General features: G+C 40.2%; 2 long non-coding RNA genes across 2 annotated transcripts; one reads left to right on the forward strand and one right to left on the reverse strand.

Moving 5' to 3' along the window:
- Positions 1–640: 640 nt before the first annotated feature.
- Positions 641–15,982, reverse strand: LOC116575091. Its single transcript, XR_004279603.1, has 3 exons — positions 15,867–15,982; positions 14,062–14,067; positions 641–651 (listed from the first exon to the last, which is right to left on the reverse strand). It is a non-coding gene; the product is annotated as an uncharacterized LOC116575091 (long non-coding RNA).
- On the forward strand, positions 4,062–11,280 carry LOC116575090. The gene is made up of 3 exons (XR_004279602.1): positions 4,062–4,189; positions 6,466–6,610; positions 11,185–11,280. It is a non-coding gene; the product is annotated as an uncharacterized LOC116575090 (long non-coding RNA).
- Positions 15,983–16,478: the final 496 nt, after the last annotated feature.

Consider the following 16,478-nt stretch of genomic DNA (forward strand, 5'->3'; position numbering starts at 1 on the left):
GTTTCCTCGGTTATTCTATGGGAAGAATACATTACATCCGTTTTAAAGTAAATCCAATATTTTATTACTAATTAGGTTGCGTGTGGTTCTTGTTATTTTCTTTACCTGGAGTATGATTAAAAGGGGAGTAGCACTAGTGGGATTGTGGGATCCTTTAAGCAGCAGTGCTGGCTTCACTCAGCTAATCTCAGTCTGATTGTGGAAGGGGGGATCCCGCGTCTGAAAAACTGATGCTTGTTTGTGATACTGGCCCTGTAAGGTGACACATTTGTGGAGGAGGGTGTGTAGACATATACAGTTTGATCTTTTCCTCCCACCAATTTATCATGATTTCTCACTTAGTGATTTTTTGTAGGAGGTAACAAGGCATTAAAGCCATTTTTACCTATCTGGCATGTATTACTAGGTGCTGCTACTTTGTATAGGATACGAATATGAATTAAAAATGTAAGGGTAAGAAAGAAAAGGTAAAAATTCCTTTTAAAAACAGAGTTATTTCCTGATGGGGGAAATCTTCTGATAGTTTGATTCCATCTTTTATCATAAATTGTTATTATTAATGGGATTATGGCATATGTGAATACGTATGTGTGTGTGTGTGTGTGTGTTTGTGTGTGTGTATTATAGACTAACATCTAATAAAAGTCTATTCTGACTCTTGGATAATTTGGAATTTTTAAAGACCCTGAACTATACAGAATCATTTGAAAATCTGTTTTTGGAATAGTTAATCTGATCAAAGATACTGTATGGTTATTTGGGAGCTGAAAAGATAATGGGGACAAGATTTTGGGAGAATGAGTGCCAACCATGCCTGCCTCTACTTAGAACTCAACAAATAAAATAGGCCATTTGAGAAAACCCAAAGAAACAAAAAATAGCACAGTGTGACAAAATTATTTCTCTAAACCACCCTTACCATTTTGTGGCTCACCTCCTGTTTACCCACAATTACTGTTTAGTGACTCTCCAGGAGATGAATGAAAATTGTCACTTTAAATTGGTGCAGGTGCTGACTCAGGCCTTTGTCATATGTCTTTTCGTTCTGGATCTTTGCTTTGAAGGCTGTCATGCCAGTAATGGCTGGATACAAGTAACATCACTACTCTCTACCTGTTGTTATTAGACAGAAAACTGCCATAGAAGAGTTCCTCTTGACATTTCAAATCCAGCATGGCAGTGTAGCCAAAATTATGGTGAGGCCTAGTAAAAGACAATGTGAATTCATACTCAAAAAATTTTTTTGTTTCTATTCGTGCCAGTTATATGGAATGATGTGGTTTCACAGAGTGTGTATTTTTCATCTGTGAGCAATGATAATGGATTGGCATTTGTATCTTTCCATTTATTGACGATTAGGTCAATGTAATCTTGGTATGTTCCCTTCATTTGTTCTGATTCTTATTGCGGGGTTCATTAAACAGCTGAGAAATATTCTGTGGCAGTATTGTTTGCTTTTGAAACCTAGAATAATATTGCAAAAGAATATTAAAAAGACAAAATGAAAGTGACACTTTGGATATTTGATTATTGAGATGAAAATTCATTTAAAAGTCCTTCTTTTATTACTTTAGGAACTTTAACAACATTTTTGGACATAGAGGAAAGGAATGTTAATTAGTTCAGATGTTTGATTTCATGTAATATAATAATGTTATGAGTTAGAATGTTCCATTCCTGAGTACTGACTGCATTTAATATATAAACACATATTTTGTTTTTTATATTCTTCATTTACACATATAAAGCACATTGTTCTCCAAAGAGGCTGCACCAACTTGCATCTCCACCAACAGTGTAAGAGGGTACCCCTTTCTCCACATCCCCTCCAACACATGTTGTTTCCTGTCTTGCTAATTTTGGCCATTCTAACTGGTGTAAGGTGATATCTCAATGTGGTTTTAATTTGAATCTCCCTGAGGGCTAGTGATGATGAACATTTTTTCATGTGTCTGATAGCCATTTGTATGTCTTCATTGGAGAAGTGTCTGTTCATATCTTCTGCCCATTTTTTGATATGATTGTCTGTTTTGTATGTGTTGAGTTTGAGGAGTTCTTTATAGATCCTGGATATCAACCTTTTGTCTGTACTGTCATTTGCAAATATCTTCTCCCATTCCGTGGGTTGCCTCTTTGTTTTCTTTACTGTTTTCTTTGCTGTGAAGGAGCTTTTGATTTTGATGAAGTCCCCAAAGTTTATTTTTGCTTTTGTTTCCTTTGCCTTTGGAGACATATCTTGAAAGAAGTTGCTGTGGCTGATATCGAAGAGATTACTGCCTATGTTCTCCTCTAGGATTGTGATGGATTCCTGTCTCACGTTGAGGTCTTTTATCCATTTTGAGTTTATCTTTGTGTATGGTGTAAGAGAATGGTCAAGTTTCATTCTTTTACATATAGTTGTCCAGTTTCCCCAGCACCATTTATTGAAGAGATGGTCTTTTTTCCACTGTATATTTTTTCCTGTTTTGTCGAAGATTATTTGACCATAGAGTTGAGGGTCCATATCTGGGCTATCCATTCTGTTCCACTGGTCTATGTGTCTGTTTTTATTCCAGTACCATGCTGTCTTGGTGATCACAGCTTTGTAGTAAAGCTTGAAATCAGGTAGTGTGATGCCCCCTGTTTTATTTTTGTTTTTCAACATTTCCTTAGCGATTTGGGGTCTCTTCTGATTCCATACAAATTTTTGGATTATTTGCTCCAGCTCTTTGAAAAATACCAGTGGAATTTTGATCGGAGTAGCATTAAAAGTATAGATTGCTCTAGGCAGTATAGACAGTTTAACAATTTTTATTCTTCTGATCCAAGAGCATGGAATGGTCTTCCACCTTTTTGTGTCTTCAATTTCTTTCATGAGTGTTCTGTAGTTCCTCGAATACAGATCCTTTACTCTTTGGTTAGGTTTATTCCCAGGTACCTTATGGTTCTTGGTACTATTGTAAATGGAATCAATTCTCTAATTTCTCTTTCTGTATTTTCATTGTTAGTGTATAAGAAAGCTACTGATTTCTGTACAATGACTTTGGATCCTGTCACATTGCTGAATTGCTGTATGAGTTCTAGTAGTGTGGGGGTGGAGTCTTTTGGGTTTTCCATATATAGAATCATGTCATCTGTGAAGAGAGAGAGTTTGACTTCTTAATTGCCAATTTGGATACATTTTATTTTTCTTTGTTGTCTGATTGCTGTTGCTAGGACTTCTAATACTGTGTTGAACAAGAGTGGTGAGAGTCGGCATCCTTGTCATGTTCCCGATCTCAACAGGAAGGTTGCAAGCTTTTACCCATTGAGGATGATATTTGCTGTGGGTCTTTCATAGATAGATTTGATGAAGTTCAGGAATGTTCCCTTTATCCCTATACTTTGAAGCGTTTTAATCAGGAATGGATGCTGGATTTTGTCAAATGCTTTTTCTGCATCAATTGAGAGGACCATGTGGTTCTTCTCTCTTCTCATATTAATTTGTTCTATCACATTAATTGATTTGCGAATGTTGAACCATCCTTGTAGCCCAGGGATAAATCCCACCTGGTCATGGTGGATAATCTTTTGAATGTGCTGTTGGATCCTGTTTGCTAGGATCTTGTTGAGAATCTTAGTATCCATATTCATCAGTGATATTGGTCTGAAATTCTCCTTTTTGGTGGGGTCTTTGCCTGGTTTGGGGATCAGGGTAATGCTGGCTTCATGGAAAGAGTCTGGAAGTTTTTCTTCTCCTTCAATTTTTAAACAGCTTCAGGAGAATAGGTGTTATTTCTTCTTTGAATGTTTGGTAGAATTCCCCAGGGAATCCATCAGGTTCTGGGCTCTTGTTTTTTGGGAGGTTTTTGATCACTGCTTCAATCTCGTTACTAGATATTGGTCTATTCAGGTTGTCAAGTTCTTCCTGGTTCAATTTTGGGAGTTTATAGTTTTCCAGGAATGCGTCCACATATAAATCAAAGATACTTTTAAGAATTCAGTGATCCTGGAATTGTTAAGAATTGAATGGTTATATTGATATAATATTTGTTCTTCAACTTTACCCATCATTTTCCAGCTGACTTCCATAGCAGTGGACACATTGTTGTCAGGGGATGGAAGATACATAACACAGCAAAAAATAAATCGTTTGTGTGTGTGGCAAAAACACCCGAGTAGAAACATGAATGGTTTGAAGCTATTTTGAAAGAAAGAGAATGGCAAAAGGGTGGGTGTATGAATTGGGCAGTATTATACTTTATGAAGATTCTAACTTAGCAAGAAAGCCAATAACAGGCAGAAATTGCGAGAAAGGAAAAAGTCATATGATGTTCACTTAGATTTCCCATGTGATCTAAGACTCATGATAAAATACTTTTCTTAAATATTTTATCTATTTAACACAACAAAGGAGAGAGAGAGAGCACAAGCAGAAGGAACAGCAGGCAGAGGGAGAAGCAGGCTTCCCACTGAGCAGAGAGCCCAATGCAGGACTCCATCCCAAGACCCTGGGATTATGACCAGAGCGAAAGGCAGATGCTTAACTGAATGAGCCACCAAAGCACCCCTAAAATACATTGTAAATACTTCTAATATTATTACTAAAAGAAAAGAAAAATGTTGAATATTTAGTAAAATAATATATTGTGGCCAGCAGTGTTTTTTAAATAGTATCTTAGTCTGTCGAGGCCACTATAACAAATACCCCAGACTGGGTGGCTTATAAACAACAGAAATTTGTAGCTCACTCTTCTGGAGGCCAGGAGTCCCAGATTCAGTGACTTGCGACAGCAATTTTCCAGTTCATAGATGGCCATTTTCTCACTGTGTCCTCATATGGTAGAGGGGCAAGAGATCTCTCTGTGTCTTGTTTATAAGGCCATTAATCCCAATCCCATTCACGAGGACTCTAGCCTCATGACTTAATCACCTCCTACATGCCTTACCTCCTAATACCATCATGTTGAATAACATATGAATCTGGAAGGCATGCAAACGTTCAGTCTACACAAATAATTTCATTTGCTTTAAAATGTCAGTTTTCTTTGCACTTTATTCTTGCTATTTTGAAAATATCACTATGGAGTTTTCCTGTAAGAGACAGACTTCAGTAGTACAATGCAGTGCCGTAGGGCCTTCAACAGTTATATATTTAGCAGTACATTGAACATTCCTAGACCAAATATGTTAGTATCCTAATTATAGAATAAAGCACTCTGGATATACATTAACATTTTAAAATTGTTACAATGCCATTGAATATAATGCAACCCAATAAGGACTGTGTTCATATGAGGAGGACTGGCTCAAAATTGCTTTATGTTTTAGCAAGATTTGCAAAAGATACTTGATCTGGCAATATTCAGTTATGTGAAGTTTATCTGCAATTAAGCACATTTCTGCAATTCACCTTGTGTTACTACTAATTTCTTTACCAAATAACTGATAAGACAAAAAGCAGTGTTTATTCATTTTTCCCAGAGATTTAAGAGCACAATATCTCATTGCTGATGAAATTTCAGGACACAAAGAACCCTTTCTTCCACCTTCAGAAATTTTCCCTTGAAGAACATGCAAAGCTTCTACTTCTATTAAAATATTCATAGTACACATTTGTTTGAGAATTACCAAAGCATTTCAAATACTTAACTCCTTTGATTGATCTGGGATGGAGAGCCTGTTAGAAAAGTTTAAAACAAAGATTATGAATAGCTGATTCTTTAAGTTTTGTTGAATCAAGCAATCAATTCAAATAGCATAGCAAATCATTTCAAAGGTAAAATAAATGTTTCAAGTTGAACCTTTATTTTTTTTCAGAATAGCTATGCATATAGATAAATCTGAAGTGAAAAAGGAAGGAGGGAAAGAAGGAAGTGAAAAAGGAGGAAAGCAAAGCAAGCAAACAAGCATGTTCTATTAATTTGTTTATGTTAACAGGCTCTATTCTTAATAAAAATCATTCTGTTACTGACAAATGGTAATTCCTCCTTCATTGTAAAAAATAGAAATTCTAGCAAAAAATTTTGTAGTTAGAATATTGAAACTAAAAATCACAGAAATCTTGTGATTTATGTAGTTCCCATGATAAAGGCACCCATTAACTTCCCTTTGACCCCTTTTCTTTCTTTGCCCTATGGTCCAAATTCAGGTATTTTTTTTAAGGTTTTATTTATTTATTTGTGTGTGTGTGTGTGTGTGTGTGAGAGAGAGAGAGAGAGAGAGAGAGAAAACTAATGCACATGGGGAGGAGCAGAGGGAGAGAGAGAAGCAGTCTCCCTGCTAAGCAGGGAGCTTGATTCAGGGCTCCATCCCAGGACCCTGAGACCATAACCTGAGCCCAAGGCAGGCACTTACCCAACCAAGCTACCCAGGTGCCCTGTGGTAGAGTGCTCTGTATCTGCACCCCCCTGCCCATGCTGAATATGCAATAAATTTTGGTTTCATGCAGGAAGAGTGAGTGAGGAGACTTTTTCTGTTACCTGTCCTTGGTTTCCTTTTTGATAGGCTTAAAATTAGGAATGGAGCAAGACACCTGGGTAACAATCTCTGAATAGGGCGAGAAACTCTACAAGATGATGTGCAAACAAGGGAATCTGACCAAAGACAGAAAAAGAAAACTGACCACATTCCCTAAATGCTTCCTTGGAAGGTAAGCTCCATAGTCTGGGTGCATGAATTTCTTTCATATTTTCACTATGTCATGTGTCAACTACCCTTCCTTCAATGATTTGATTTTCTTTAAAAAAAAAATTCCTCTGGGCATTTTTGAATATCTTTTTACTGTCAACATTTCCCGGATGATAGTGAGGTGAAGGAATGGACCTAGAGCCCGAAATCATGGAAAATTTTAGACATCTATCCTTCCGTCCCTGACGTCAACCATTTCAGATGTATGGTGTTCTGAGGGAAAAGCAGACACTGGGGTCAGGCGGGGCTGTCATTCAGCAGGTTCACTGAAGGGGGACAAAGTCTAGCAAGGATGTGAGTACAGGGCCTACAAGTCAGAGAACCAAAGAATGTAAGACACAGAGTCTAAACCTGAGACAAATCAGCACTTTGACACCTGGGCTCAGGTTGAAGGACCATCGATGAGGAATCTGAAAAAGAAGGTCCTGCAAGGGGCCTGGTGCAGAGCAACAGGTGGAGAGGTTGCCTGGGTTTCGAGCCTAGACCCCCTGTCAGTCCTCTGGGGTCTGCAGGCAGCTGCACGTGGAAGTCCCTGCCGGGTTAAGTGTGCAGGACCAAAGGGAAGGGTGGCTGCCTTAAGCCATGCCCCATGCTGGCTGTTTCTATATATTTATAATCCTCAGATGCATACTTTGCATTTATAATCTTTATATTTTTTAAAGATTCAGAAACCAGCAGTCGCGGTGTTTACCATGCCCACCTTCATACAACCAGTGAATGCCAATGTCAACTCTGTAGGAGACTGGAGTGGTAGTTCAAAGCCCACACTTTGCAGTCAGACTGTCTCCATGCAAATCTGGTCCTACCTCTGGCTGGTTGAGTGATGTGGGAAGTTTAAATGTCTTTTTCCTCTCTAAACATGAAGATGATTATAGTGCTTACCTGTAATGCCTACCAGAATGTCTTCTCGATAAGTTATGCAGATACCATAAAACAACCATAGGCCACACTGGCTCCCAACCCAGTTAGAAGAATATAAGCCAGGAAACCCTGGCCTGCAGGGCAGCATGGGGTCCCTCCTTCAGTGGCTGGGGTCCTCACAGCAGAGCACTCGGCTGCCAGCAAGCTGCTGTTGCTGTCCTTGGTAGGCCCCCAGCCGACGGCTCTTGTGGGAGAGAAAGAGTGGAGGGGAGCCCACCTTGGCTTAGAAACCCCATATTGCAAAGAAGACCCAATTTCTTAGAACCACCTCTGGGGCATAACTTCCAGGGTTCTCAGAGGGACATGCCTGTTTATAGGAGTCACTTCAAGCTATAGCTTCTCACCAAGAATGTATTCATATTACATTTAGCCATCAGGAGTCATTTTGGTCATGAGCAATGTTGCCTGGTAACCCAGCAGACGCCCTGCCTCAATCAAGTTCCAGTGAAATAGAGCTCCAGGGCTGACCCAGGGTCAAGTTTTCCTAATTAAAGGAGCAGGAGTCTTGTTAACTAAAGTGTTAACATGGGGGTGCAGTGTGCAGAGGGTGGCTGGGTGATGGGCATTGGGGAGGGCTTGTGTTGTGATGAGTGCTGTTAAATGCGTAAGCCTGATGATTCACATACCTGTACTCCTGGGGCAAATAATACATTATATGTTAATAAAAATAATAAATAAAAAAAGAGCTAACACGATCTTACAGGCCAAAGTGCTAGTTCATTACAATGGTATGTGAGCATTGTCCACAGTGCCTGATACACAAGAGAGACTCAGTAAATTTTAGTTGTGTTCATTGTGGCTTTTTCCATAACAGCACACTACCTTAGTTACCAGTTATTAATTATAGACCAAGTTTGAGATTGTTTTTGATTGGATCAGGATCCTTTCGCAGAGTGTTAATGGGATCTTGTGATTTCTGTAGGTCCCATGATAAAGCCACCCAATAACTTCCTTTCTTACCCCTTCTTTTTCCTTCCCCTATGCTCCTAATTAATAGCAATACTAACAGTGTGTTCTTTTCCTGTTCTTTTCCTCATTTTAATTTGGCATATTTAGGAATCTGCTGACATCAGAACAGAGAATGATGCTTTCGCTATGTACCAACCAGCTCAACCCATTTGTCAACCACTGACGTTTCATAAGTGCTCAAAATGTGCCAGACACTGTGCTGAGCTCCTGACATTTATCAGCTCATTTAATCCTGTTGACAGCACTGTGGAGTTGATACTCTTTTTTTTTTTTTTCCCCAAGAATTTACTTATTTATTTGAGAGAGAGAGAGAGAGAGAGAGGAGCAGAGGGAAAGAGACAAGCAGACTCCATGCTGAGTGCAGAGCCCGATTTGGTGCTTGATCCCCGGACCCTGAGATCATGACCTGAGCCAAAGGCAGATGCTTAACCAACTGAGCTACCCAGGCATCCCTGGAGTTGCTATTATTATTTTTGTGCTATTGAAGAAAAAACTGAAGCTTTACTTCTTTTTAAATTTTCTTTCTTTTGAATGGCTTTAACAACTTCTTCTGCCTTAAAATGTACTTTATAGACTAGATATCCCTTTTTAGAATTCCATGCCCCTCGGTTATTTGACTTTAGCCATAGGTGTGGCTTTTGGTTTTGAAATAAATGGAAAAGTAATTTCCTGACACCTTCTATAGCTTGGGTTCTCTGACCTGTGCAAAGTTGAAATTATTCTAAAATGTATCCATTACTTATGTAAAAGTTCAAATGTTATATTTTTATAACATGAGCACAATAACATATTTTATTTTAAAATGTTTCTCTATTTAGTGTTCTCTTACTGATACCACATGGCCAAGAAAACAGTACCAAGCTGGTGCTACCCTGTGTTATAAAATATCATCCTACTTATCTGTGCTGTGGGGCTCCTCTCTCCACCCTAAAGTCGTAAAAGATGTGGTTTGTGCATGCTCTCTGGCCTTTCACAGCCACAGCAGAAGGATGTGGTAGGCAGTCCTGATGGGTGGTTTTGTGCTGGAATATTCCTTTTGGATGACAGTTTATTCTTTCTTAAAGATTTTATTTACTTATTTGAGAGAAAGGGAGAATCAGAGAGAGAGAGAGCACAACAAGTAGGAGGGTCAAAGGGAGAAACTGATGTCCCAAAGAGCAGGGAACCCAATGTGAGGCTCAATTCCCAGACTCCAGGAACATGACCTGAGCCAAAGGTAGATGCTTAAGCGACTAAGCCACTCAGGTCCCTCCACCCCCACCCCCAGATGACATTTAAATACAAGAATGAATTTATTAAAAACCTTATTTATTTATTTATTTATTTGTTTTTAAATGTTTTATTTATTATCTGAGAGGAGAGAGAGAGAAAGTACAAGCCTCGGGAGGGGCAGAGGGAGAGGGAGAAGCAGACTCCCTGCCGAGCAGAGAGCTGGAGGTGTTACTGATCCCAGGACCCCAAGATCATGGCCTGAGCCAAAAACAACCAGTTGAGCCACCCATGTGCCCACTAAATAACTTTAAAATTTGAAAACAGTGTAGTAAAACTATTGGTGTGTATTAATTTTATATTGCTGAAGAATAAATAACAATACACCTAGTGCCTTGAAACAACACCTATTCATTAGCTTATAATTCTATACGTCAGAAAGAAGTTGATGTGAGCAATGCTGGGCTGTCTGCTTAGGGTCTCACAAGGTCAAAATCAAGGCTAAAATCAAGGGCTTAGCTGTGGCTGGCCTTATCTTAAGGGTCTGAGAAAAAATTCACTTATAGCACATTCAGCTGTTGACAGAATTCAGTCCCAGTGATTGTAAGAATAAGTCCTACTTCTGTGCTGGCTGTTGGCCAGGACCACTCTCAGAAGCTGTCTGTGTTCCTTGGTACATGGCCCCTCTATCTTCAAAGGCAGCAGTGGCTCACTGAATCTTTCTTGTGCTTTTAATTTTTCTCTTACTCTTGCGCCACCAGCCTGAGAAAACTCTGCTTCAAAGTGTTCAACTGACTGGGTCAAGCTCGCTTGAATAATTTACATACTTTGAGGTCAACTGACTTGGAATTTTAGTTTTGTATACAAAATCCATTCATATAACTACCTATATTAGGACTGAGTTACAAAACCAAGGGATGGGATTCTTGATAGTGGGGTAAGAGAACACATTGAGAATTACATCTACCATATAGGGTGTGCAGTTTTTTTGGGTTTGCATTCTTAGAGTTCAAACACACTGGTTTTCTGTGCCTGGAAAGCCATATTCCAGTCTATCTTTTATATTAAGTCATTATTATTATGTTTATTTTGTCTGTTTGCTATCTTTAGGATCATGTTGTATTCTCTTTCCAGGTAAAACTACTCTAAAAATTTCCCTTTTTGTTTATTAGAGGTTTCAGTAAGTTGAATAGGTATTATATACTAGGGTTTAGGTAAGCATGAATGAATGGATATGGGTTTTGTAGGATAGAGTAAAATTTAAATAATTTGGGGCTTTCCATATGTGAAAAAATGCAAGCTTAAATGCACTGCAAATGTTTTTTTACATCTGAGGCTCCTTCCAAGGCTGCCTGATGGAAGCATGGTAGAAATAGACTTTTTGGGGAGGCAGGGGTGGGAATACTCTTTAACTATTTCACTGAATTTCTATTGCAGTGAATTTGTGTCATGGCTTTTGGAAATTGGAGACATTACAGGCCTGAGGAAGGTGTACACTTAGGACAAGCATTATGAGAAAATGGAATCATCCACCATGGTAATTATTTTGTTAATTACTAAGTTATTCATTCTCTTTGGCCACCAGTTGGAAGCATCTTGATTCTGTTAATCAATCTGGCTTATATAGTAAATGTCTACATTATAGGATGCTTATGTATTTTTTTTAAAGATTTCATTTATTTATTTGTCAGAGAGAGAGCGAGTGAGAGCAAGCACAGGCAGACAGAGTGGCAGGTAGAGTCAGAGGGAGAAGCAGGCTCCCTGCGGAACAAGGAGCCCGATGTGGAACTCGATCCCATGACGCTGGGATGATGACCTGAGCTGAAGGCAGCTGCTTAACCAACTGAGCCACCCAGGCATCCCAGGATGCTTATGTATTTTTAACATTTCAAGTACCTAATATATATAGAACTGCAATTCTGGGAATTTTCTGGAGTATGGGTTTATGGTGATATATTTTCTAATTGTAATGTGAATGGCTATGAAACAGGCAAAAATTAGAAATGAAGGTAAGTATTTCCCTGGGATAGTGGAGGAAGACATGGAAAGTTCTAATTGGAGTATTTGGGGCTGCATTATGAGGGAAAGGGCCTCATGTAAGGCATTGTAGAATGAGTAGAACTCTGACAGGTAAGAAGGGAAGAAGGATGTCCTTCCCTGAGGCATGAGAGTGGGAGTGAGCTCATGGTGGCCTCTTAGGAACTAGCTAGCACAAACTCTCACAAGGCAAGACAGTCTACTTCACAGATGAATATACTGGATAGGAAGGGTTCGGTGGGAGAGGTAGGCACATCTGATCCCACAGGATCTTAACTCTCTAGCTGTAATATGTTGGGTTTATTCTGAAGGAGATGAGGAGATGATGGACACTTTTAAGCAGAAAAGTGGCCAGAACATGGCTTTCAGAATGCTTAGGTGCAGCAATGTGGAATGTGAGGTGGAGACATTGGAGACACTGTAGGGGAGCCCCGTCCATCAGGAAGCCTCCATCTTTCTCTGTAGTAGGAGGATGGTGGCTATGTTCTAGGGCGTGATGACAGTGGCCCATTTGGGAGACTTTGGTATAGCTGAAGCAGCCTGTTTGAAAACTGTTGGATGTGGGAGATGAGGAGTGAAGAGTAAGATTAAGTTACTGTGAGATTTCTGTCTGGTTGACAGGGATGACTATTCAGGAGAAGGAGCAGGGTGGGAGAGGATAAAGGGTTTTTGTTAGGTTCGTTATAAGACATCCACAGGGGAACACCCAGCAAGAGGTTGAAAATGTATGTGTAAAACTCACTGTATACAATCATGGGAATCATTTCAAGTGAGCACCAGTTTCCTGAGGAGATCAGTAACAAAGAAAGAAGAAAGCAGTGATAATGGGACTGAGAAGTAAAGCTTGAAGAATTTCTAATGCAAAATGTGGGAGAGGAGAAAAAGAGAAAATTATGAATAAACATAGGCATTTGGCTAAGCTACTTCAATGTTCTTTTCTTTTTTTCTTTTTTCTTTTTTTCTTTCTTTCTTTCTTTCTTTTTTTTTTTTTTTTTTTTTTTTTTAATTAGAGTGGGATGAAACTGAACTGGATTCTCCCAGGTTTTCCTCACCATTCTGGGTGCCCTCTGAATTATTCCACCAAAATAGATCTCTGTCTATTCCAAGATCCCCACCTTCTTCCCAGTTACAACTTCTCTTTCCTTGCTCCTGCTTTTGTCCACCATCCCTATGACACAGCCTCCAGGAAACAGCTGGAGACCTTTTAAAACAAATGTAAGATCAAAGCATTCTCCTGCTTATAATCATCTACTGGCATCCCATTACACTCAAAGAAAAGTGTGGAACCTCTTACTTACTTACTGTGATCCAGATCTCTTACCATGGCCCACAAAGCCCCACATAATAGGGCCCCTGACTTCCTCTGTGAGTTGGCAAACCATGTTGTACCCAGCTCATTACACTGTGGCCCCTGTAGTTTTCTGTCTGTTCCTTAAACACTCTGGGATGACTCTGCATTTAGGATCTTTACCCTACAATTCTCATTCAACTATTATTTATTAATTCATAGTACATACCAGGGCCCTTTCTAAGTGCTGGAGGGATAGCAGTGAATGAAATGACAAGAGTTGCAGTGTTCATGACTCATGTCTTCAGTGACACTCTTTTAGAATCTCATTCTATTACAATAAGCTGTGTTTTTAATTTTTAAAATTTTCTTCATGAACTTAGCACTCTCTAAAATTATCATGCTATTTTATTTGTTTATTATTATTCCTCTCTTTACTTCCCATATTGATTCTGGGCCCCCATCAAAATAGATGTACTATAGGAACAGGATACCTGGAGTGCCCCTCACATGTAGGTGCTCAATAAATATTTGCTCAGTGAATGAATAAATGAGTAATTATATTGTTAGTAAATAGATGATAATAGTGATAAATTGTAGGTGATTTTGTTCTTGATTCTTTAGCACTGTGAAAACACACCACATAGCATCTAATGTCCTAAAACACATCATCCAAAAACTTATAAGTAAAAATGAAAAAATGTTGATTTAGATGACTTTCCTCTTGCATGCTTCTCTTTCCTTTCTTCTAACCCCAAGCCCAAATGTATATTTGGGTCAAGAAAGGAATATGTTGTGTTTTGTTCTGCAGTCTACTAAAGCTCAAGTAGGTGGACTATAGAGAGGTTCTACATACAATCATAGACCTTCAGAAATCAGGTGATTACTTTCTCATTTAGGTTACATACTTCCAGGAACTATGTCTTACAGTAGAGCAAAGAAGGGAAAATCTATTTATGAACTATCTGTTTATTCCTTTCCTTACTGACTCTTTCCTTCATTCTGTGTGTAAGATATTATGCTACCTAGTGTAAAATTATCATGTTGTGGCCTTTATTTCTTATGGCCTAATAGTTTAAACCTATCAAGCAATTCAGCTGTTGACATATTTCTTTTCAGAAAGGTAGAAATCCACCAGGATGAGATAATTAACTTTTTGCTGAGAACATTGAGAAGGAAAATAGTATTGGTTAACATTAGTTGCTCTAACAAATTTAAACCTCAGTACAGTGGCTTCCATTCTAGAAGGTATTTTATCTCTCAGGTAAAACCAGTCACTGGTGGAGGATGTTGGAGGCACCACGGTTTTAGTCCAGGGAGAGTCTCACCCTCCTTCAGTGCAGGGCTCTTAAAGGTCATTTTGAAGGAGTGTTGGAGTTTTTGGTTTCTTTGTTTAAATGGGTCTGTACACTCCACGTTGTGCCTTACTTTTGTGTGCATGTCCTTATGCAATTCAGTTCCATGACCACACTATTTCAAGAGAAATTTATAAATGTAGTGTAGGTTCATGCCCAGGCAAAATAAAAGCTAAACGAATTTGGTAAACAGCGATCCAATGTCTGCCACTGAGGTATATCTCTCAGGTCAATAAAAAAAACTATGGAATTATATTAAAGCCAGGTAATATTATGTAAAAAATGTCAATGTTATTTAGTGATACCAGCATATAATAATAATAAAAAATGACTTGTCACTTCTCTATTGAACTGCTTTGCTTTGGAGACTCAGGTGCACCTCCCCCACCCCTACTCCCTCAGCTCCTGTTGCCAGGCACTGGTTTGCATTGGAGACGGAACCCCCGTAGGGGTTCCAAGCAGTTTCTAGTGGCCGAGAGGACACTGATGATTAGAGACAAAGCCACAAGGCTATCTAGAGCTAGCTGGTGGCCATTACAATGTCTCCACACACAGTTCTGGCGCAGCTGTGGGCTGTGCTGGAGCAGCTGTGGGCTTCTGGGTTGGTGATATACGAACGTTTGCCATATGGGCCACAAGTCTCTGGGTTTGGCTGGGAGATCTTGGTTTGCACTGCAGTGGTATTGTTCATTACAGTAAAGTGTGGACTCAGATTAAGAGGAAGAAATGGGCATTGTGCCCAGAATGAAGTATCTGGAAAATACATGGAGAACACCGACATGGATGCACAAGCCTGTGGAGCTGACACATCACCTGAGCAGAAGGCCAGTCCTCTCCCCCTAAAGATTCTTGCTCTGGCTGCCCCGAATCAAAATGTCAGGTATGTTTCCATGGAAGATGCTACACAACTGCTGAAGGGAGTTTGGCAAAGGCTTTTGAAAAAGAGCCCTCAACAGGTGACTGATGAAAATCCCATCTATGGAGCACTCCAGGACAATAAAGAACCCCCTGCAAGGAAAATGCCAGAGATTCAAGGACACCCTGATCTTCAGGGAAGTCCAGACCTGCTGGTTCAGGACACTGGCAACTGTGGACAGAGAGTGCAGGAAGAGGCAGGGGAAGCAGACAAGCCAGAGATTACTCAAGGAGGTGTGCCGTGGAAGGCCCCCGCTGAGGGCCAGGGCCAACACCACACCCTCAGCCAGATCCTACTGACGGTGATGCATCTGCTAGCGCTCCTTAGAGATCATCTGGAAGGTGGGGGCTCAAGAGGCAGGTGGAGACTGCCTCCTCATCCACTGATCATGTGCCCTCACATGGGAGCCCCCTGTAAAAAGGAAAGCCATCCGGGCACTGAAGAAGGCACGTCAGGGGAATGAAGAGCTCCCAGGAACACAACAATCCACTAAGCTGAGCAAGTATCTTTTCACCTGTGAAACACCCTCCTGCATAGTGAGATTCAGAAATTGTGCCTGAAGCTTGGGGCAGAGCTGAAGCTATGTGAAGAGCACCTCAATCAACTGGAAAAGAAGATGATGGAGGAGAAGGCACACTGCCTGTAAGTGAAGAACAAACTTGCCAAGGTGATCAGGAAAGTGGATGCTGCCCACTGGAATTTAGGCCTCTACAAGAAGATGGCCGATGACCTACACAGAGACTGGCAGAGCATCTCCTCCTTGCATGACCAAGAGTGCCTCCTGATGGAGAACAGAAGTGAGGAGACACAGAATGCTGTTCTGTTGGCAGAGAGGGAGTTCCAAAGTCTCAAGGAAGAACCATTGCCTCAGGCAGAAGCTGGCCAACTCTGGGCCCAAGGTCCAGCCTGTCTCTGGGTGGCCTCCTGCTCCCGCTCATGCTCTTCTGGAACAGCCTCCAAATACCCTCAAGGACCACAGGCTCCCCTGAAACCCCAGAAGCCCAAGAAGGGAGCAAGGGTGCACAGGACAGACACAAAGTTCTCAGGTCCCCTGCAGGTCTGTCTCCCTTTCCCAGCAGCCATCAACACTCACAACCAGGGCACAAAGGCTCCTGTAATTACTTACACCTTAAGC

This window comes from Mustela erminea, chromosome 16, assembly GCF_009829155.1.
Source record: "Mustela erminea isolate mMusErm1 chromosome 16, mMusErm1.Pri, whole genome shotgun sequence".
In the NCBI taxonomy this organism is placed as follows: Eukaryota; Metazoa; Chordata; class Mammalia; order Carnivora; family Mustelidae; genus Mustela; species Mustela erminea.